We start from the raw sequence: 15,994 nt of genomic DNA on the forward strand, positions 1-15,994 counted from the left end.
AAAACTATTATGTGTAGCCCAAAACAGTTTACCCAATAACGTGTTTTGTTAAAATTAGTGGTTTTCATTCTATGCTCCATGACTAGCTGGGGGTCCACTGATTATTTTTAAGGCATCTATGAAAGCTAACTAGGAAAGCAGCCTCTGGTTAGATTCACAACCCAATATTTGGCTTCTGCTTCTGAATATGCCTTTGTTCCCCAAATTAAAGAATAAGGTTAGCATTTTCACATTCCAGATTTTTTTTTTCTGTGGTCATAAAGGCTCTTCTCAGCGCTATTTTTGGTAAACGAATCCGTTTCTTGGCACATCGTCTACATGGTGGTGGACCACAGACTTCATCTCTCCAGACCTTAAAGACTTTGCAGTAACAAAACAGATTGATGCTTAATAGTGTTCTTCCACCCTTCAGTGACATCACTGGGGATATTTCTGTACCTCATACCTGCACTGCTGATTCCAGGTTTGCACAGATATACATGGACTACCTTTGTGTGAGCCTCTTGTGTCCTGGAAGCGATCTAGCGTGGCATGGCATGGCGTGGCATAACGCCACAAGAGCTAATTTACACTGCTGAGAATAACCTACTGACTGACTCTTTTCAGGAGGAAATATGGTTCTCTCTTCCCTTGATTCCCTTCTGGGTTTCAGTTTCTTTTGGAAGTTCTCTTTCTTCTTACAGAGCAGCCAGGATTTCTATAGATGCAAAGAAACCTTGAAAGAGGAGGAACTTTGGGTCTGTTCCTTCTAATTTTCTCCCTACCCTTGGGAGCTCCTGTCTGAGATCACCCTACTACTTACTTTTTACCCCCTTGTGACTTATCTGGCTGGACTCATTCAGCCAAACCATGGCTGTCAGAAAACCATGGCTTGGGCCTGTCTCGTGCTGTCCCAGTGCCTCAGTAATTTACCAGGCTTTCCCTCTTTGTCTTGAAATCTTTTGCACAAGAAATTAAACACCTTTTTTCTTACTTTTATCTGGTAAGTTTTTTCTCAGCCTCCTGTCAGCAAGCTTTCAGACACAATGTGTTTGCAGATATTCCCCTGCTCTCCTGGTTTGTGCATTGGGTGAATTAGTTAAAGGGAAAAATGCAAATCATTCTTCCATGCCTGTCTGTGCTCTAGAGGTCTGTAATGTGAAGATGTGCTGAGCGAGGCCCTCGCCTGGTAGAGGACGGGGCGAGGTCTGAATCTTTGGAGTAGAAGATGGAAAAGACCCACCATACGCCTCCTGTATGGTGCAGTGCAATGAGAAACTGCCACCTAATTCAGAAGGAAAAGGAATCCAAACACCCCTACATTTAGGGTTTTTCATGTGGATTTGTCCCCAGCTCTTGGTTCAGCTTTAATGAGAGCATGAGCAAAAATGTGTTTGAAGCAGATGGTGATCCTGACAGGCCCAGATTCAGACAGCTTACATTTAGCGTAAACTGTTGAATCCAGTGTTCCCTCTTGGTCAGCACATTGAGGGCTAGAGGCAGCCACTTGAGAGCACTGGGGATGAAGCTTATAGGAATGTCAGGCCAGGTGAGAAGGAAGTTTCTAAGATGAACCTCAGGAGAAACGCTTTTTAAATTTTACCTTAGCATTGACTTATTTTCACCTCCCTGAAAACTGCTAATTTAGGCCAAGCTCCAAACAGTATCTTTCCTGGCTATGTTGTTTCAGGGTGGTGAATGGGGTGGGTTTAAATGTATTTTTATTCCTTTATCCTCAGGAACTTGGGCACAGACAAATGACCCAGAAAGCCAGCTGAGTTTGGGCTGCATAGCTGAATAAGAACATCTTGCTTTAGTCCCGAAAGATCATCTCAAGGAGACTGTTCACTTTGGGACAACATGAATACGGAGTGCTAGAGCTACCTCCAAAGCCCTTGCAAGGGTAGGATGGGACATAAGTAATTTGATCACCGGCAACACAACGTCATCTGTTGCAAAGAGTTGGAGTGCAAGGAGAGGACATAGGTTGTACTGTCGGAGAAGGGTCTCTGACTGCCATCTTCCAGAGAAACAGAGGGCTCACAGCTGCTGCAACCTGGCCCTGGTGGCAGAAATGCAAAGGAAGTGGCTTGGATTTCCTAAGGACAGCCTGGCCTCATTTTCGATTCTTGCTGCCCAAGTTAGCTCCAAACTGTGCCCTAGCTCCTGCAGACTGGGAGGAATCTCACTGGAAATAGTGTCTGTAGGAGTACGGTCAGGGGAACTCGGTATGAAAGAAAGAATATCCGTCCCACTGGGATGGGAGAGTGTGAGAGGTAGTGGTGTCCTGAGGGCACGCAGAAAAATGTACAGCTGTGTTATCACCTCGCTTTCCCAGTGTATTATTTCATTTTTGCTGGTAGGGAAAGATAAGGCCGGCTCAGCCAAACGAGCAGGCTTGCATATGCTTTTCCATGTGAGCCCTGCAGTGGATCAAAGAAGGTGAGGAGGCAGCTTTATTCACCAGCTAGATGAACTGATACCTGCCTACAGAATCAGCATCTTCTTTTCTGCCCAGGCTAGCAGGACACGTTCAGCAGTACCCTTTACTGTGCCCAGGAAATCATGAAGCAAGGGCTATGTTGTTTCTATTTATCTTAATTTATTGCCATCTAACTGGCCTTCACCTAGGGCACTGAGACAAGGAATTACTCTAGTGGGGAGGTCCCAGAATGACTGTTTTTCCCCCATTATGCCTTGCTGTAAACCGCACCTAATAACTCTTCTATTAAGCTTATTACTTGTGTTTGTATTATAACTTGTCTCTAGGGAGGCTATTCTAGGGGCTAGTTACATGATCTTTTAACACTTCAGGGCTTATTTCTAGCATAAGAGCTTCCTTAGGGTTCTGAGCAAGGAAAGGTCTCCCAAGGGAAGGTTTTGCTCTTGGGACAGTGTTGCCTACAGTTGCCTACTTTCAGGTGCCTGTCATGTAAGACGCCCAAGGATACATAACGCATTTGCCAGAGACTGGCAGACATTGACGCAAGATCTATTGGAGACTGACAGCCTTCTGGAACACAAGTAGAAGGCCAGCTGGGACATCCTGCAGCACTTGAAATGACATTAAGGCTTCTGTGTTTAGGCAGCCAAGTACTGTTTTTAAAGTTGTTAAGTTCAAGGAGCAGCACTTTGCCCCCACAGGAGCACCCGGAGACTGTCAGTGACAGATTAACAATCAAAGTATGGCCTGGCCCTCAGTGCTATAGTTTAGCATGGAATCCATTACAGTGTTAATTTTGACCTGAAAGCAACCGGTTTCCTAATGCAAGAAGAAATGCTTGAATTTTGTGGGCTTCACCATATTTTTCGTGCTCAGCAGAAAGGGTGAATTCTTTTTTTAATTGCACTTGGCCTGAAAAATATACACCCCTGCATCTCCAGAGTGCAGCCCAGAATTATCCCTGATGCATTAGAAAGTGAGCAAAATGGTTCAAAAGCTCATTTTAACTTGGGCTGCAGCTAGCACCTTGGAATTAAAAGCATCAGGTCTGCATCCTCATTGGAGTTGAAGAATATAAGGCATAAAACAGTGAGAACATGTCCCGTCATGTCCAACTGGCATGTTCTTGTGCTGAGACACGACACGGTTGCAACACTTTTAAGTGAAACGGTTCAATAAGCAGCCAAAGTTGGTCTGTTGGGTTGTCTTCTGTTTTGGCAGAGCAGCCCTTTTCACCTGTCATCTAAAGGAGATCCACCACTGATATAAGCAGGAGTGTGTCAGCTACAAGCGCAGTTTCTCTAGAAAAATAAATGTTGGTGGGGATTCTCACCATCTGCTCCAGCAAGCAAGTGGCCAGAGAGAGTGGGGAGCGTGAAGTTTTCAGGATTCAAGGGTCACATGGTGGACACAGGGGTAGCTGCTGGCATAATTTGGACTAGGTGGATAAAGGAAGCCCTGGGGAGCTTAGGTGGGTGCCTGAGGTGCCACAAACTCAAAGGCAAGGCCCAGACCACAGCTTCAGGGTTTTCTTCTCTGGTTCTTGTACGGCTCGCAAGCTCGTAGCTGGCATCCCAATAGTATATATTAATAGCAATCAGATAGCTCTGTGTTTTAATTTCCAGGTATTGTTCCCACAGGCATGTCTGCACGCAGTTGCACAAACCAGGTCTCCTACAATCGGAGGGGGTGTGCGTCTGTCTAAAGGCTTTGCTGGTGTAGGTGCCCTGCAGCAGGAGCAGGAAGGAAATGAGTCATTTAACCTTTTTGCTTTGGCTGCACCAGGCTTGCAGAACTGATGAGGAGGCACCAAAAAATAATAAAATACTTCCTCAATGGGCAACGTTTATGGTTCTTTCTGCACCCTGATATCCCCTTGGTGTTTTCTTTTCAAAAATCCAAATAACACCACTGGCCAGAGGAATGTGACTGTATTTGATTCTCTCAGGAGCATAAATGCATGATTTTGGAAGTAGCAGTTGCACCTTTATAGATAAACTTGAGTTCTACTTTGCACTTAAAGCAAAGTTTCTTTATGTCCCTTGTAATAAAGATAAAGCATATGATCTCAAACTTACAACACTACATCTCTGAAGGGTATTTACTCTGTCTATTTTGAGATACTTCAGCATCTTAATTTGGTCCTCTTCATTCTTTTGAAAGGCTCCCCTCTCTTCAGTGACAGTTTATTGAACTGTGCTCCTAACTTTCATCTTATGAAATGAAACTAGGTACTAAAAGAAGCTAAATTAGAGGTTATGAATACTCTTTTTGAATACATTTGATGAGATTTTACAAATTCATCCTCTTATTCATTTAGGAAATATGTTAATCTAAAAATTAATCTAGTAACAAATTGTCACCTTGTCTGATCTTTTTTTGGAGGTCCTAAATGATTTCAGTATGTGTTTTTCTCTTCATCTCATGTCTGGATTTTCAAAGAGCATGGCTGATTATAAATTAACACCAAAAATGCTGGCCATTCACCAGGACTCTAGGAGACACAGGTATTCCTTGCATACTTTCTGCATAAACATCTGCTCTGGAGATGTTAGCAATTCAAGAACATTTTTGTACTCTGCATGAATTGTTCAGATGGGGGTGGAGGGAAGTCTGATGTCACTGAGCCTGTGTGAATTGTAGTTTTAACTCTTTAGGATCAGAAATAAAAATCCCTGACTTGTAACATCAGTGATTACCTGTGTTGCACACTCTGGAATCACAAGATCCTCATGTGCGGTTTAAACTTGTGGGCGATCTTATACATAATAAGATTTTCTAAAATGTAGGTGTAATACAGACTTTCCATATTTTCTGTGCATTTAAAATTCATGTGAGTTGGCTACACTGAAAAAAGCTGCAATTAGGTAATGGTATGAACAATTGCATCTAATTATTGTGATTATCCCAGTTACAGAGAATTAAGCTGACAGATGAAGTATATTAAAAGGAACCACTATGACATTAATCATCAACCCTCCTCCATACTTAACTTGTATACCCCAGTGCTATTGGCTGTAAAGAAGCAACGGTGCAAGAAAGAAGAGATGCCTGTCAAGCATTCCAGACAGCAGATGACTTGGCCTAATGACTGTGGTCTTTTAAGGTTAGAAATGTGCTTGCTAACCTGGATGTTCATGGTTGTGAAGCTCGGTGTCTCAGCTCCGTTGCAATCTGGAATATATCAGAAGAAGCCATTAATGGATAAAAGTGGCAGGGCCCTGGGACCAGTCTCCCACCGTTCTTCTTTCCTAATAGTGATAATCACTCCACGGAATGTTTTCATACCAGTAAGTCTAGTACGTTACTAGGTTCCCCAATTAGGTTATTGTTTCTCATTCACGCAACGTTAACTTCATATTAAAGGTCAGATTTACTAAATCATTCACACAGTTATAAATCATATGTAGTTGTCTAGTATTGTGTGGCTGATCTGTGCTGTTTACTGATGTACTGAACTGAGAAGTTGATGAAATGTATGCGTGACATTTTCTTTGAGCTTCTCATTCACTGTTAATAGATGAGCTTTTCATAGCTTTAAAAGAAGTCTCTGGGGTCCCCTCCCCCAAAAAAATCTTGCTAATAAGTGATTAAGACTAAATGTACTTTTCTGTACAGCTCTCTGGTAAAGACATCTTCATTATCACAAAATCAAAATATTTAAAGTCAGGGAATTCAACATTAGAAAGCTTACTTAAACCTAAATTTGTTAAAGCATAGCAATGCACAAAAATGACCCTCAGACACTCATAAATCTATCTTGTAGTGGCAGAAATTAGGTAAACAAATATGAAATAAAACTTTCAACACAAATTAAAATTAGTCAGAAGACAAAATTAGTGAGATGTCTAAATCATACCTAGTACTATTGAACAGAGGACAAATTATTTAAGTGTCTCATTTATACTGAAATTCCTAGGGTTATAATGAGCTTTTTAGAATAACTAGAGAAACGTAGGTCTTTTATTCCCAAATCTTATGCACAATCTTGCTTTTTCCTCTATTTTCATATAATTTTTCAGTCTGAAATCAATGTGAGACTTGTTGAGCTGGTAACTCCTTAAGTCTTTAATTGTGACCAATACAGTAATAGATGACTCTTTTGATTGTTTTATTGCTCTATTTGGTGGTTAGAGCTGCTCTTGATTACTTATACTAAGTGGAGGGAAAACCCCTCCAAGTACTTAAGACATACAGAGTCAGGTAGGTGTATTTCTGGCTTAGTAAGTCAAATTTATCTTCTGCTCAAGCAGAAATACTTCATTAATTTTAATGGGACTTGTATGGGATTATGCCAGCAGCAGGTTTAGTTTTACACATCCCAGCATCTGTCGCTTCTTTTTCCTGTGGCCATGTACTAGTCTCCTGAATGGGAGTAACTGTTGCAATAAATGGTTTAAATGCAGATGTATACATCAACATCATTCAGTCTGAAGATACTTTGGCACAGCTGTCTGTGGTGATAAACAAGGCATCTGGCTGCCCTACCCGTTCTCTGAACTTTACGACACTGTGTTGTGTTAATTCCATTCCAGCCTAGTTTATAAACTACAGTGAATTACTTTGTCCAGTGAGTTGTCCACAAATCCAATAATCCCACTGTTTTTGCAGAGTCATAAATCCCACTCCTGAGCCTTTTCCAATTTATCTCTTAAGGGAACCTGATTTCCAAAGGTGCTGAGCGCTGCCAGCTCCTGCTGAGCCATGAGGCTGCTCTTCCCCACGCTGCAATGTGTTTCTTGCAGGTGAAGGACAGCAGCTGCTAGAAACCTGGCAGTGTTGGGAAAATTCACCGATAGGTAAATGTTGGGTGGAGCAGTCTCAGTGGCAGGATCAGTCCTTTGAATCCCAGATCCTGCATAGGCAGGGAGTGCAGCCTCTTATCAACAAGAACTATGTCCACCTAATGAAAGGAAGTACTGATAACAAAAGAGTAATGATACCTTTACAAAAGGTGAGTCATCAGGGTGACTGGAGCTGGCCTTCCAAATTGATATATAGACTGCTTAATAAGAGCCCTGAGCAGTTCCCAAAATGTAAAAGGCATTTACATTTTGCTGTCCATCTATTATTGACTTATTTACATGGCAGTTCAATGTAGAGAGACCAGATGATCTGAGGATGGTAAGACACCCCATCTAAAACGGTAAACAGACTGGGAAAAGACATGAAAAAACAGTTCAATGAACAGCCAGACCATAACAGAAGTATCTGAAAAATTCCAGTCCCGCTTATGCATTGACATGAACTCTATTTAATATGACATTTTCTTTTGTGCTGGTTTCAGTAATCCTCCTGCTGACAAAAAAATAACACGTGGCTACCAAAGCTCCCTGCTTGGGTATGGCTTTGGTCATATAACCCTCAAATGCTTCCCACACTGCTGCTGTGTCACAGTCGCAGAAATCCTGAGTCGTTTTTGCAAAGCAAACAAAGCACCTTGCTGTTGTCTTTGGGAGAGGCGGTTGGGAACATTTCTGTGTGATGAGGAGGGTGTGTGTGAGAGTCTGAAAGGCAGAGGGAGCCAGGAGGCATCTTGTCCATAGGAAATACTTGATGATCAGGCGGTGTAGCATTCCTCTGAGATGAAAAGCTACTCCTTCCACTGTGTACAATTAAACCAACACTGGAGTCATGCTTTCAGAGTGGAGACAGGTAAACCGATTTGCTTTGGGTTTGCTGGGATTCATCGTTCACCGTTGAATTGAACCCTGCAAACATTTTTGGCTTTGAACACTGCAAATGCTCTTTGCTGCCTGGGCTGGGCTGCGTGTGCACAAACAGAGGAGAATGTAAAGGGGTGTAGGTGTGCGAGAAAAGGGAGCTCTCCTTGACTTTGCTCAACTCCAGTTCCACTGATGATTTTGGCAAGCTGTGTAGACACGTGTTGGAGGGTGGGTTACAGAGGGAGGCAGACTCCTCACCCAGCCTGGCTGACATTTAGCTCCTTTCAAGCTCACTTATATGGCTAGAGAGCAAGTGGGTTAATCAAGGTGTGTCCTGGCTTTAGGACTTGTCCCTTGGTAAAATATCATGGCGCTGACCTTGCACTCTTTAGAAAAGTGGCAGCTTTGCTTTGGGAAGGCCATGCCAACCCTACAGCCTGTCTCCAGGCCTAGAAACGCCCTGACTCTTTTTCTTAACGAGCTCAGAAAATGATGGTACGGACAAGAAAAAAGCAGGGCACCGAAAACAGGTTTTGGGGTTTTCTATTAATTTGAAATGTAATTGCCTTTGTCTGATGGTGTGCGCTTTGGTGATTGAGTCTCTTTGGCTGGAAGGTGATTTTGTGCAATGAAAAGGCCTGTCTTAAACAGCCACAGCAAAGAGCTGAGTGTGGCTCAGTTCTTGCTGTCTTTGCTGGGAGGTCTTTGAGCCCGAGTCTGGGCTGTGGCTGAGCCAAATTAAAGGGGCTGTGGAGCAAAATGGGCTTTGTGAGGCCTTTGTGCCTCCTTTAATCAGGATCTGGGGGTACCAGAGTTGTCACTGGCATAAGCCTGAAGCTCAGGACTGAGAAAAGGCCTTTTGTGATAGTCCGGGAGGATGATGGACATATTGCAATATGTCTTCTCTTCCCCTCTCCACCTCCCAGGAGCCTCATCTCCCCACCCTGAGAGCAATTTGGGAGAAGCAGCTCCTTAATTCCCGCTCCCACAGGCATGTTTGTGCAGCAAATCCATATGCACATAGTCCAGAGAGAAGCCCCAAGGAGGATCTCACAGATAACCTCTGGCCTCTTCCTTTTTGGAGATTCCTGCTCAAGAAATGCATCCTCCCTCCACCCCTCTCCGGTGCGACTGAGAAATGGGAGTCCTGGTCCCTCCTCCAGCCCTGAGAGCCCTCTCCTGCCGCCGAGGGGAGGGGAGGGCTGGGAGCAGGATGGAGGAGCTGTGCTTTCCCTCCCTCCTGGGTGCCACAGCCTCAAGGGAGAATTTCCCTTGGAAGGGAAAGGCTGAGGAGAAAGGAACAAAAATTAACAGGTTGCTTATTTTCTGAGTCATTGCCACGCCTGGGTTTCTTTCCACACCTGAGAAAATTTTGCGATGTAGACTTTGGGTCCTTTCCTATCCTCTCCCTCCTGCACTGGCATTTCTAAATATTCCCTTTAATGCATTATTCTGCATATGGGTCCCGTCCTATAGCTCCTACCCATGCAAACAAGGAGAACAAACCCTGTGCATCAAGGGCAAGAAGCCCTACAACAACTGCCTGCTCCTCTCCTTGATTTACATGCCCTTATCCTATCATTTTAATTTTTATTGGTATTCTACTTTTTCACCCCAACCTAGCCTTCCTTTTGGGAAGGTAGTGAGGAGAAGCTTAGGTCCAGGCACAGCCATGGGCAGCCAGGATCCTGACTCCAAGGAACACCGGAAAGGTGGAGAGACACGTGGCTGAGACGCCACAGGGAATTCCTCACATTCCTCTTCAGCCGGCAGGATGATCTGGGGATTAAAATCCATGACAACAAAGGCGGGGGAATAAAGCGGCTTCCGAAGTCTCGGGGAGCCATTAAATGTAATAACCTGCAGTGTGCGGAAAGCTGGGAGACACCAAGCCGGGCTCAGCAGTGAAGTCACTCATTGTGGGTGGTGCACACAGGAGCCCAGGGGGAATAAATCCAGCCCTCCTTGTAATCTATAATGTATTTGTGGAATTCAGGAAAGCAGGTTTTTCTGTTAGGTTTTGTCTTCATTGCTACAAAAGGTGTGTTCTTCCTGCGAAACAATCAGTGCATGTTAACTTGCCTGCTGTAATATCCTGGAGGAGGCAATTTTATCAAGGAATAAATAGAGCTAAGTCAGCATGGGCAGAGTGTATGCGATCACCTCACTCAGTTACCTTGCAATAAAAGAAAAGATTTTACAGTCCTGTTGTTATCTCACTGTAAAAGTTAATTTTTAAAGCAGAGAAGACAAACCTGCAGTGCCTAAAAAAGGTATCGAAATGCCACCTTATGGATGCCGGGACCGATCTGCTCAGAATAAATTGTATGTATTTAACTTCGACCCTTAGCAACAATATTGCTGCTGTGAGTAGAGACAACATGCACAAAGGAGTGCTGTTTAATTTTAATCATACTGAACTCTCCCCTTCAAATCCTGGTTTGATCTCAAAGATCAAGAGCCACAAAACTGTTGTGAGCAAGTTGGTGGATAGAGCTTAGGAGCTGTATTCAGAACAGGGAAGAAGCAGTCAGAAATTCAGACAGCTTTTAAAAAATAAGCAAAGATACAGCAACAGTCGGCTGCAGCGTATCTTAACTACACATTTTGTTCTCAAAATGAACTGCTCTCTTAGGGCTTCCAGATGAACACTGACTTTTTGCAGTTCTGTCACCAGTTTTAAACTTGCCACTCAGCTGTGAAGCTGGTTTAACTGGGCAGAGAGCAATCCTGCTTTGCACCTTGCACCTTCTGGATCTGCCAAAATCCAAACCAGGAAGGAATACAGTAAGTGCAGTGATCTAAAATGGGGATCAGAGACTTGATTCATATGACATTCTTAAACTGCTATATTATTCTTAGAATATTGTTTGTTAGTCAGATTTCTGCAGCTCACAGGAGCCCAGTAGCTCCTTATGTCACTTTGGTTTCATTGTTATTCTGGACATATATTGGTTTCAGCAATGCAAAGGAAAGCAAATCCAAGTGTATATGGTGTGCATGCAGAAATATAGCTAAAAGGACTGTTGCCTTCTGAAACAAGGCTCTGATGAGACCTGTGCTGTGCGATCTCAGCTTCTGGGTGTTTGCTGCAGGATATCACCGGCTCTGATGGTGACTGCTGTACTTTCTGATGAATGCAAGGAATGCAAGGCTGTCTGCGAGTGCCAGGCTTGCTCTGAGCACACATACAACGTCAAGCCCATCAAGGATTTAGGAATAGTGATGACTTAGCCTAGGGTGGCAGAAAGGTGTCAAAGTGCTCAAAGCAGCCAAAATGGTGATGCTTCTGGACATGTACAGAAGCAGGGAGAGTAAGTGTAATGGGGGAAAGTGAAAAATCGGGCAAGGTTTTGTGAATCCTTGTGACAGGCACCATTTCTGCTGCTACTTGCTGTCATCATGGAGAATGCAGCACGGCAAGAAAGAAGCACAAGAAATTACAGAGAGCCGTCATGAAGGGGTAAATGCAGATGATCATCTTAAAATCTGAAGGGATGATGACAGAGAAACTCAGTCTCGCTCGCTTGGCGATGCTCTGTCCAGCCTGAGGCAGTCAGTGCAATCACAGTGGTGTTCACAGCAGTGCAGGGGAGCGATGGTGACGTCTTGGTGCCATCATGCTCTGTGTTACTGTGAAGGGGTTCTATCCAGAATATGGCCTTCATCGTTTCTAGGACTAACATAGCTCTCTTACATCTCCCCTCTTTGCCACAGAGGGCATAGAGATACTGGCTGGTACGTCTCTAAGTGAGGAGCTTATGTTCGGCAGCGTGAGGATGCATTGGGGTGCGATATAAAGAAGAGCGAAGGAGTTACTATAATGCCATTTCCCATCACCACTTTCAAACTGCTCTTCTCTACTTTTCTCCCTTGTGAAAACCATAATGTCCTCATCACTTCAGCTTTACCGGAGTTTCCAGTCTGGCTGACTCATCCACCAGCCTCTTGTACACTCCCTCCAGTACTCTTCCCCATCAGCTGAAAGGGCGACCGGTTTTGGTGGTGTCCTCCGGAAATGCCCCTGCCTCGAGGCTTTTAAGGCTGTGCGAGGAATCTCTTGGGTGCCTCCAGCTGCTGTCCTGCCTGCCAGCGACTGACCTTGCTGCCAAACAGTTTGCCCCTGTCCAGGTCAATGTCTCCTTGTCTGTGGGTTTGCAAAAGGGGTGCTCCTTCCTGGGTCCTTTGGAAAGTGTTTAGCAGGAGATGAGCCCCCCCATGCCATGCGGGTGGCTGTGAGATAGAAGGGTGGGCTTTTGAGGAGTCATGGGGTGAAATCTCTGCTCTTTATTTTCTCCACTTCTTTGGTTTTGTTAGTTTTGTACTAGCACAGAGGAGTTTTGCTATATTAGGGCATTTTTCCTTGAGTGGTGGCAGCAGCCCTATTATTTGTGGACTGTAAAACCTGAGAGCAACGTCTGGGCTCTCAAAGGAGCAGCCCAGTTCCTGGCAGGGAGGGACAAAACAGTCCTAGTCCCAAAGTATTTGTCACCATGTGTCTCCCAGATCTGTCACCATCAGAGAGGGACTTTCCCTTCTGTCGGTGGAGCTGCCGGATTTACAGCTGCTGAGGAGTGAGGGCTTTGAATCTGCCAACAACTCCATCAATTGTTTGCATCAAGAGAACCTAAATAACCAGAAACAGAAATAAAAAACAGCAAAACAGTAACTAAAAACCTCCCCCAAACATTCAAGTAGAGGGAAACTTTATTTTCCCACGCTGGATTCCCCTTCTTTCCCGCTCCCTGTTTGCCAGCATCGTCTTACTACCCTTAAAAAATACCTAATTCAAGAGTAGGGGACAGAGTGGAAGAAATCAGTTCCACTCAGTAAAATCCTCAGGACAGTGCAGTTTTTTCTGCTTTCTGTCTCACTGTTTCAAATGCAGAGCAACTTTTCTTCTGCTTAAGCTCATGCCTCTGCGAGCGTTTGTGGTTATAGCTTCTATTTCTACATTGGCAATTTCTGACCTGTTTTTTTTTTTCCTTGCAAAAAGAAATATGCCCCTACCAGTGTCTAAAAGCCCTTTAGACCTAGACTCCCATCACTGGCATCTGTTTGACACCCTTTCCTTGATTTGGGGACCACGGAGGACAGATTTGCAGCACTCAGTGTCTTCTGGAAGCCTTGCCGGAAAGGAGCGGAGCGTGAAAATGTGCCAGCAACAGGAAAAGAGGCATCGTTGTCAAGCTGCAGCGGTAGCAAAAGCAGGAGGCTGGGCCAGCGGTGAAGACGCCAGATTTCAGCGGGGAGGAGCCAGGGCCAGCCCGGCGCTGGGGCTCGGGCTCTTGGCCTCAGTCGATGCGCTGGGCAGGCAGTGGCGTGCGGATGCGGGAGAGAAATAAATGAGGAGTCATAGCGAAGACGCATTTCCAGCCAAGGGGAAGGAGCAGGCCTCTCCGAAGGGAGCTGACGTTGGGGAATACTGGAGCAGAGAGCAGGGGGAGCCTTGTGGGTCTGGCTTCCACCCTGGGCCAGCGCTAACATCTGGGCACAGCTGTTTCCCGGAGCCCTTTCTGCTGCTGCACATCTGCTTGTTTTGCAGCAATGGAATCGAATGGTACTTTCCTCGCTTGCAACAGTAAGTCTGTAGAAATGTCCTTGCATTTCAGCTCTCTTATCTTGTTCGAGAGCTTTATTTTTCCTCCTCTCTTCTCCCCTCTCCTTTGCCTCCCCATTCTCTCATTTGGAAGTAATGCAGCATTTAATCGGTGTTACAGAGAGAGATGACAGATTTTTCTCTGTTAATGAGGTTAGCTGTGTTGCTAGAAAGGGTGTATTGTCTGGTTAAGTGTCTGCAAGTCCAGAAAAGTTGATCCAAATCTCCTCCCCTTTATGGTGAAACTGAGAGCGGGACGGATGCTCAACTAAGTAAACTCTCTGGGCTCTGGTGAAGACAGCAGAGCCAGGATAAATCACCTCGGCTCAGGGTGTGCCCCCAAGACTCTATAAATGTTAAGTACAAAATAAGTAATTTTTCTAAAAAAGAAATCCTCTCTGCCCTTCCAGCAAGTGAGATTTAGGAAGATTCAATTAGTACCAAGACTGGGAGGCTTGTCTGATAGACAAGGTAATGAAACATCCCTTATGCCCTCGTCTGACTTTAATATATTGCTTTGTTACCTCTTCATTGTATTTTACTTACTCTGATGAGCAGAATCGACTCAGGGCTGTGATAGCTACAGATTGAAATGGGATATTGTGATCCCACAGAAATGGGAAAAATCTACAGTGCTTATTTTTATTTCATGAGATAGGTGCTTTCTTACTATAGATAACCTATAAACAAGAATAAACTAATAGAGCAATAAGTGATTGACCATAAACATAATCAGTTTAGCATTACCAGGAGAAATGTGAAAAGATTCCCTCAGGCTCAAGAAATCTTCCCTCTGATTTTCCCAGATGCTAGAAATCTGACAGGAAGGTGAAACAGAGGTTAATGTTACACTTTTTGTAGGTATCTCATTCTTTATACAGCCACTGGGGAAAGAAAGCTAAGAAATACATCTGGAACTATTAAAATCTTTCCTATTCTGGCCTGTGAGTAATTTTTCAGTGAATATTATTTAGTCTTCTGGGATTAGGAATCAAGAAGAATGCAGTGGCTGTTTGTTAATCTATTTTCTTGTCTCAAGCAGAAAAATACACAAGTGTTGAATGAGCCAAGCTTTTAAAAAAGTATTTACTGAAATTCCTTGACACATAACACACACAAGTGCCAAAGTCACTCTGAATGCCAGACTACTTGGAGAAGAAAAGTTGCTCACATGTTGGTTTGTTAGCAGGATCAGACTTGTGCTATGTAGTTTGTCAGAAATTTCTCAGATACTGTGGTTTATAGATATGTTTTGTCTATGGCTGTATGTTGAAACTCAGTTTCTTTCCTTCAGTTTCTCTCTTTTTTTTTTCCCCCAACATAGGTAGAACAACAGCTGTATTTACCATGTCAGAATTAACCACAGGCACATGGTTCAGTCTCAGTAAAATATCTGACAGTTGGTAGGAGACACCTGAGATATCGTCCAGTAGCAGAAGCGGGTATTACTGTAGATGAGAGTTTCTGAAAAGTTTGTATAGTTTTGTTTACTCTGCATTTAGATGAGATCTGAGTCCTGGGAAGGAAACTGAGTATGCTCCCTTGTCCGCAGAGCCAGAGCAGCTGCTGTGATTTAGTGGTCTGTGCCTTTTATTTTGAATGTGTTTAATTCAGCTGGATGGGCTTCTTGTTGCTTATTTTATAAAGGGTCATCTACATTTAGTACGCAATGAATCTGCTAGTCTCTGTGGGCTATTAATAACCTTTCTCTGGCCTCATGAAGTTGGTTTGTTTCTGAACTGGGAGCCCTTGTGCTCACACAGATTATAGAATAGCTAATTTGTACTATGCCTTATTCTTACACACTGACTTTTTCATCCAAGACACTGTGTACATTGTGCAGGGAATGCCACAGCCCCATTATGGGAACGCCTTATGCCAGAGCCCAGGGTGAGAATCAGCAGGGAAGGGTTAGTAAAACCCTACAAAACAAGCCATTTCCTTGTTTCTTCTGTCAGCTAGTCCTGAGGATTAACTTCTAGGTTTAAATTTCTAAATGAATCATCTCCACCTGCCCTTCTTAGCTGGGAGCACTGAGGAGGCTCCTTCTGGGCTTCAACCTCTGTGGGTGGAGATAATGCTACTTGGGATCAGCTGGGATCTGCTCTGAAGCAGCCGGTAACTTTGACCTCCTTTCCTACAAACAAAATGCTCCAAGCACACCCCATTTGATGCAGGTTATGCCCGATGAGTTATGTGGGAGTTTTTGAGCCATAGTGTTTCCAGTAGTGCGGGAGAATTTGTAATGCTGACGCTTCTCAGTACTTTAAACATGCAACTTGTCCCTTTTTCAGACAGGAGAAGTAA

The sequence above is a fragment of the Aptenodytes forsteri genome, unplaced genomic scaffold (genome assembly GCF_000699145.1).
Source record: "Aptenodytes forsteri isolate BGI_AS27 unplaced genomic scaffold, ASM69914v1 Scaffold80, whole genome shotgun sequence".
In the NCBI taxonomy this organism is placed as follows: Eukaryota; Metazoa; Chordata; class Aves; order Sphenisciformes; family Spheniscidae; genus Aptenodytes; species Aptenodytes forsteri.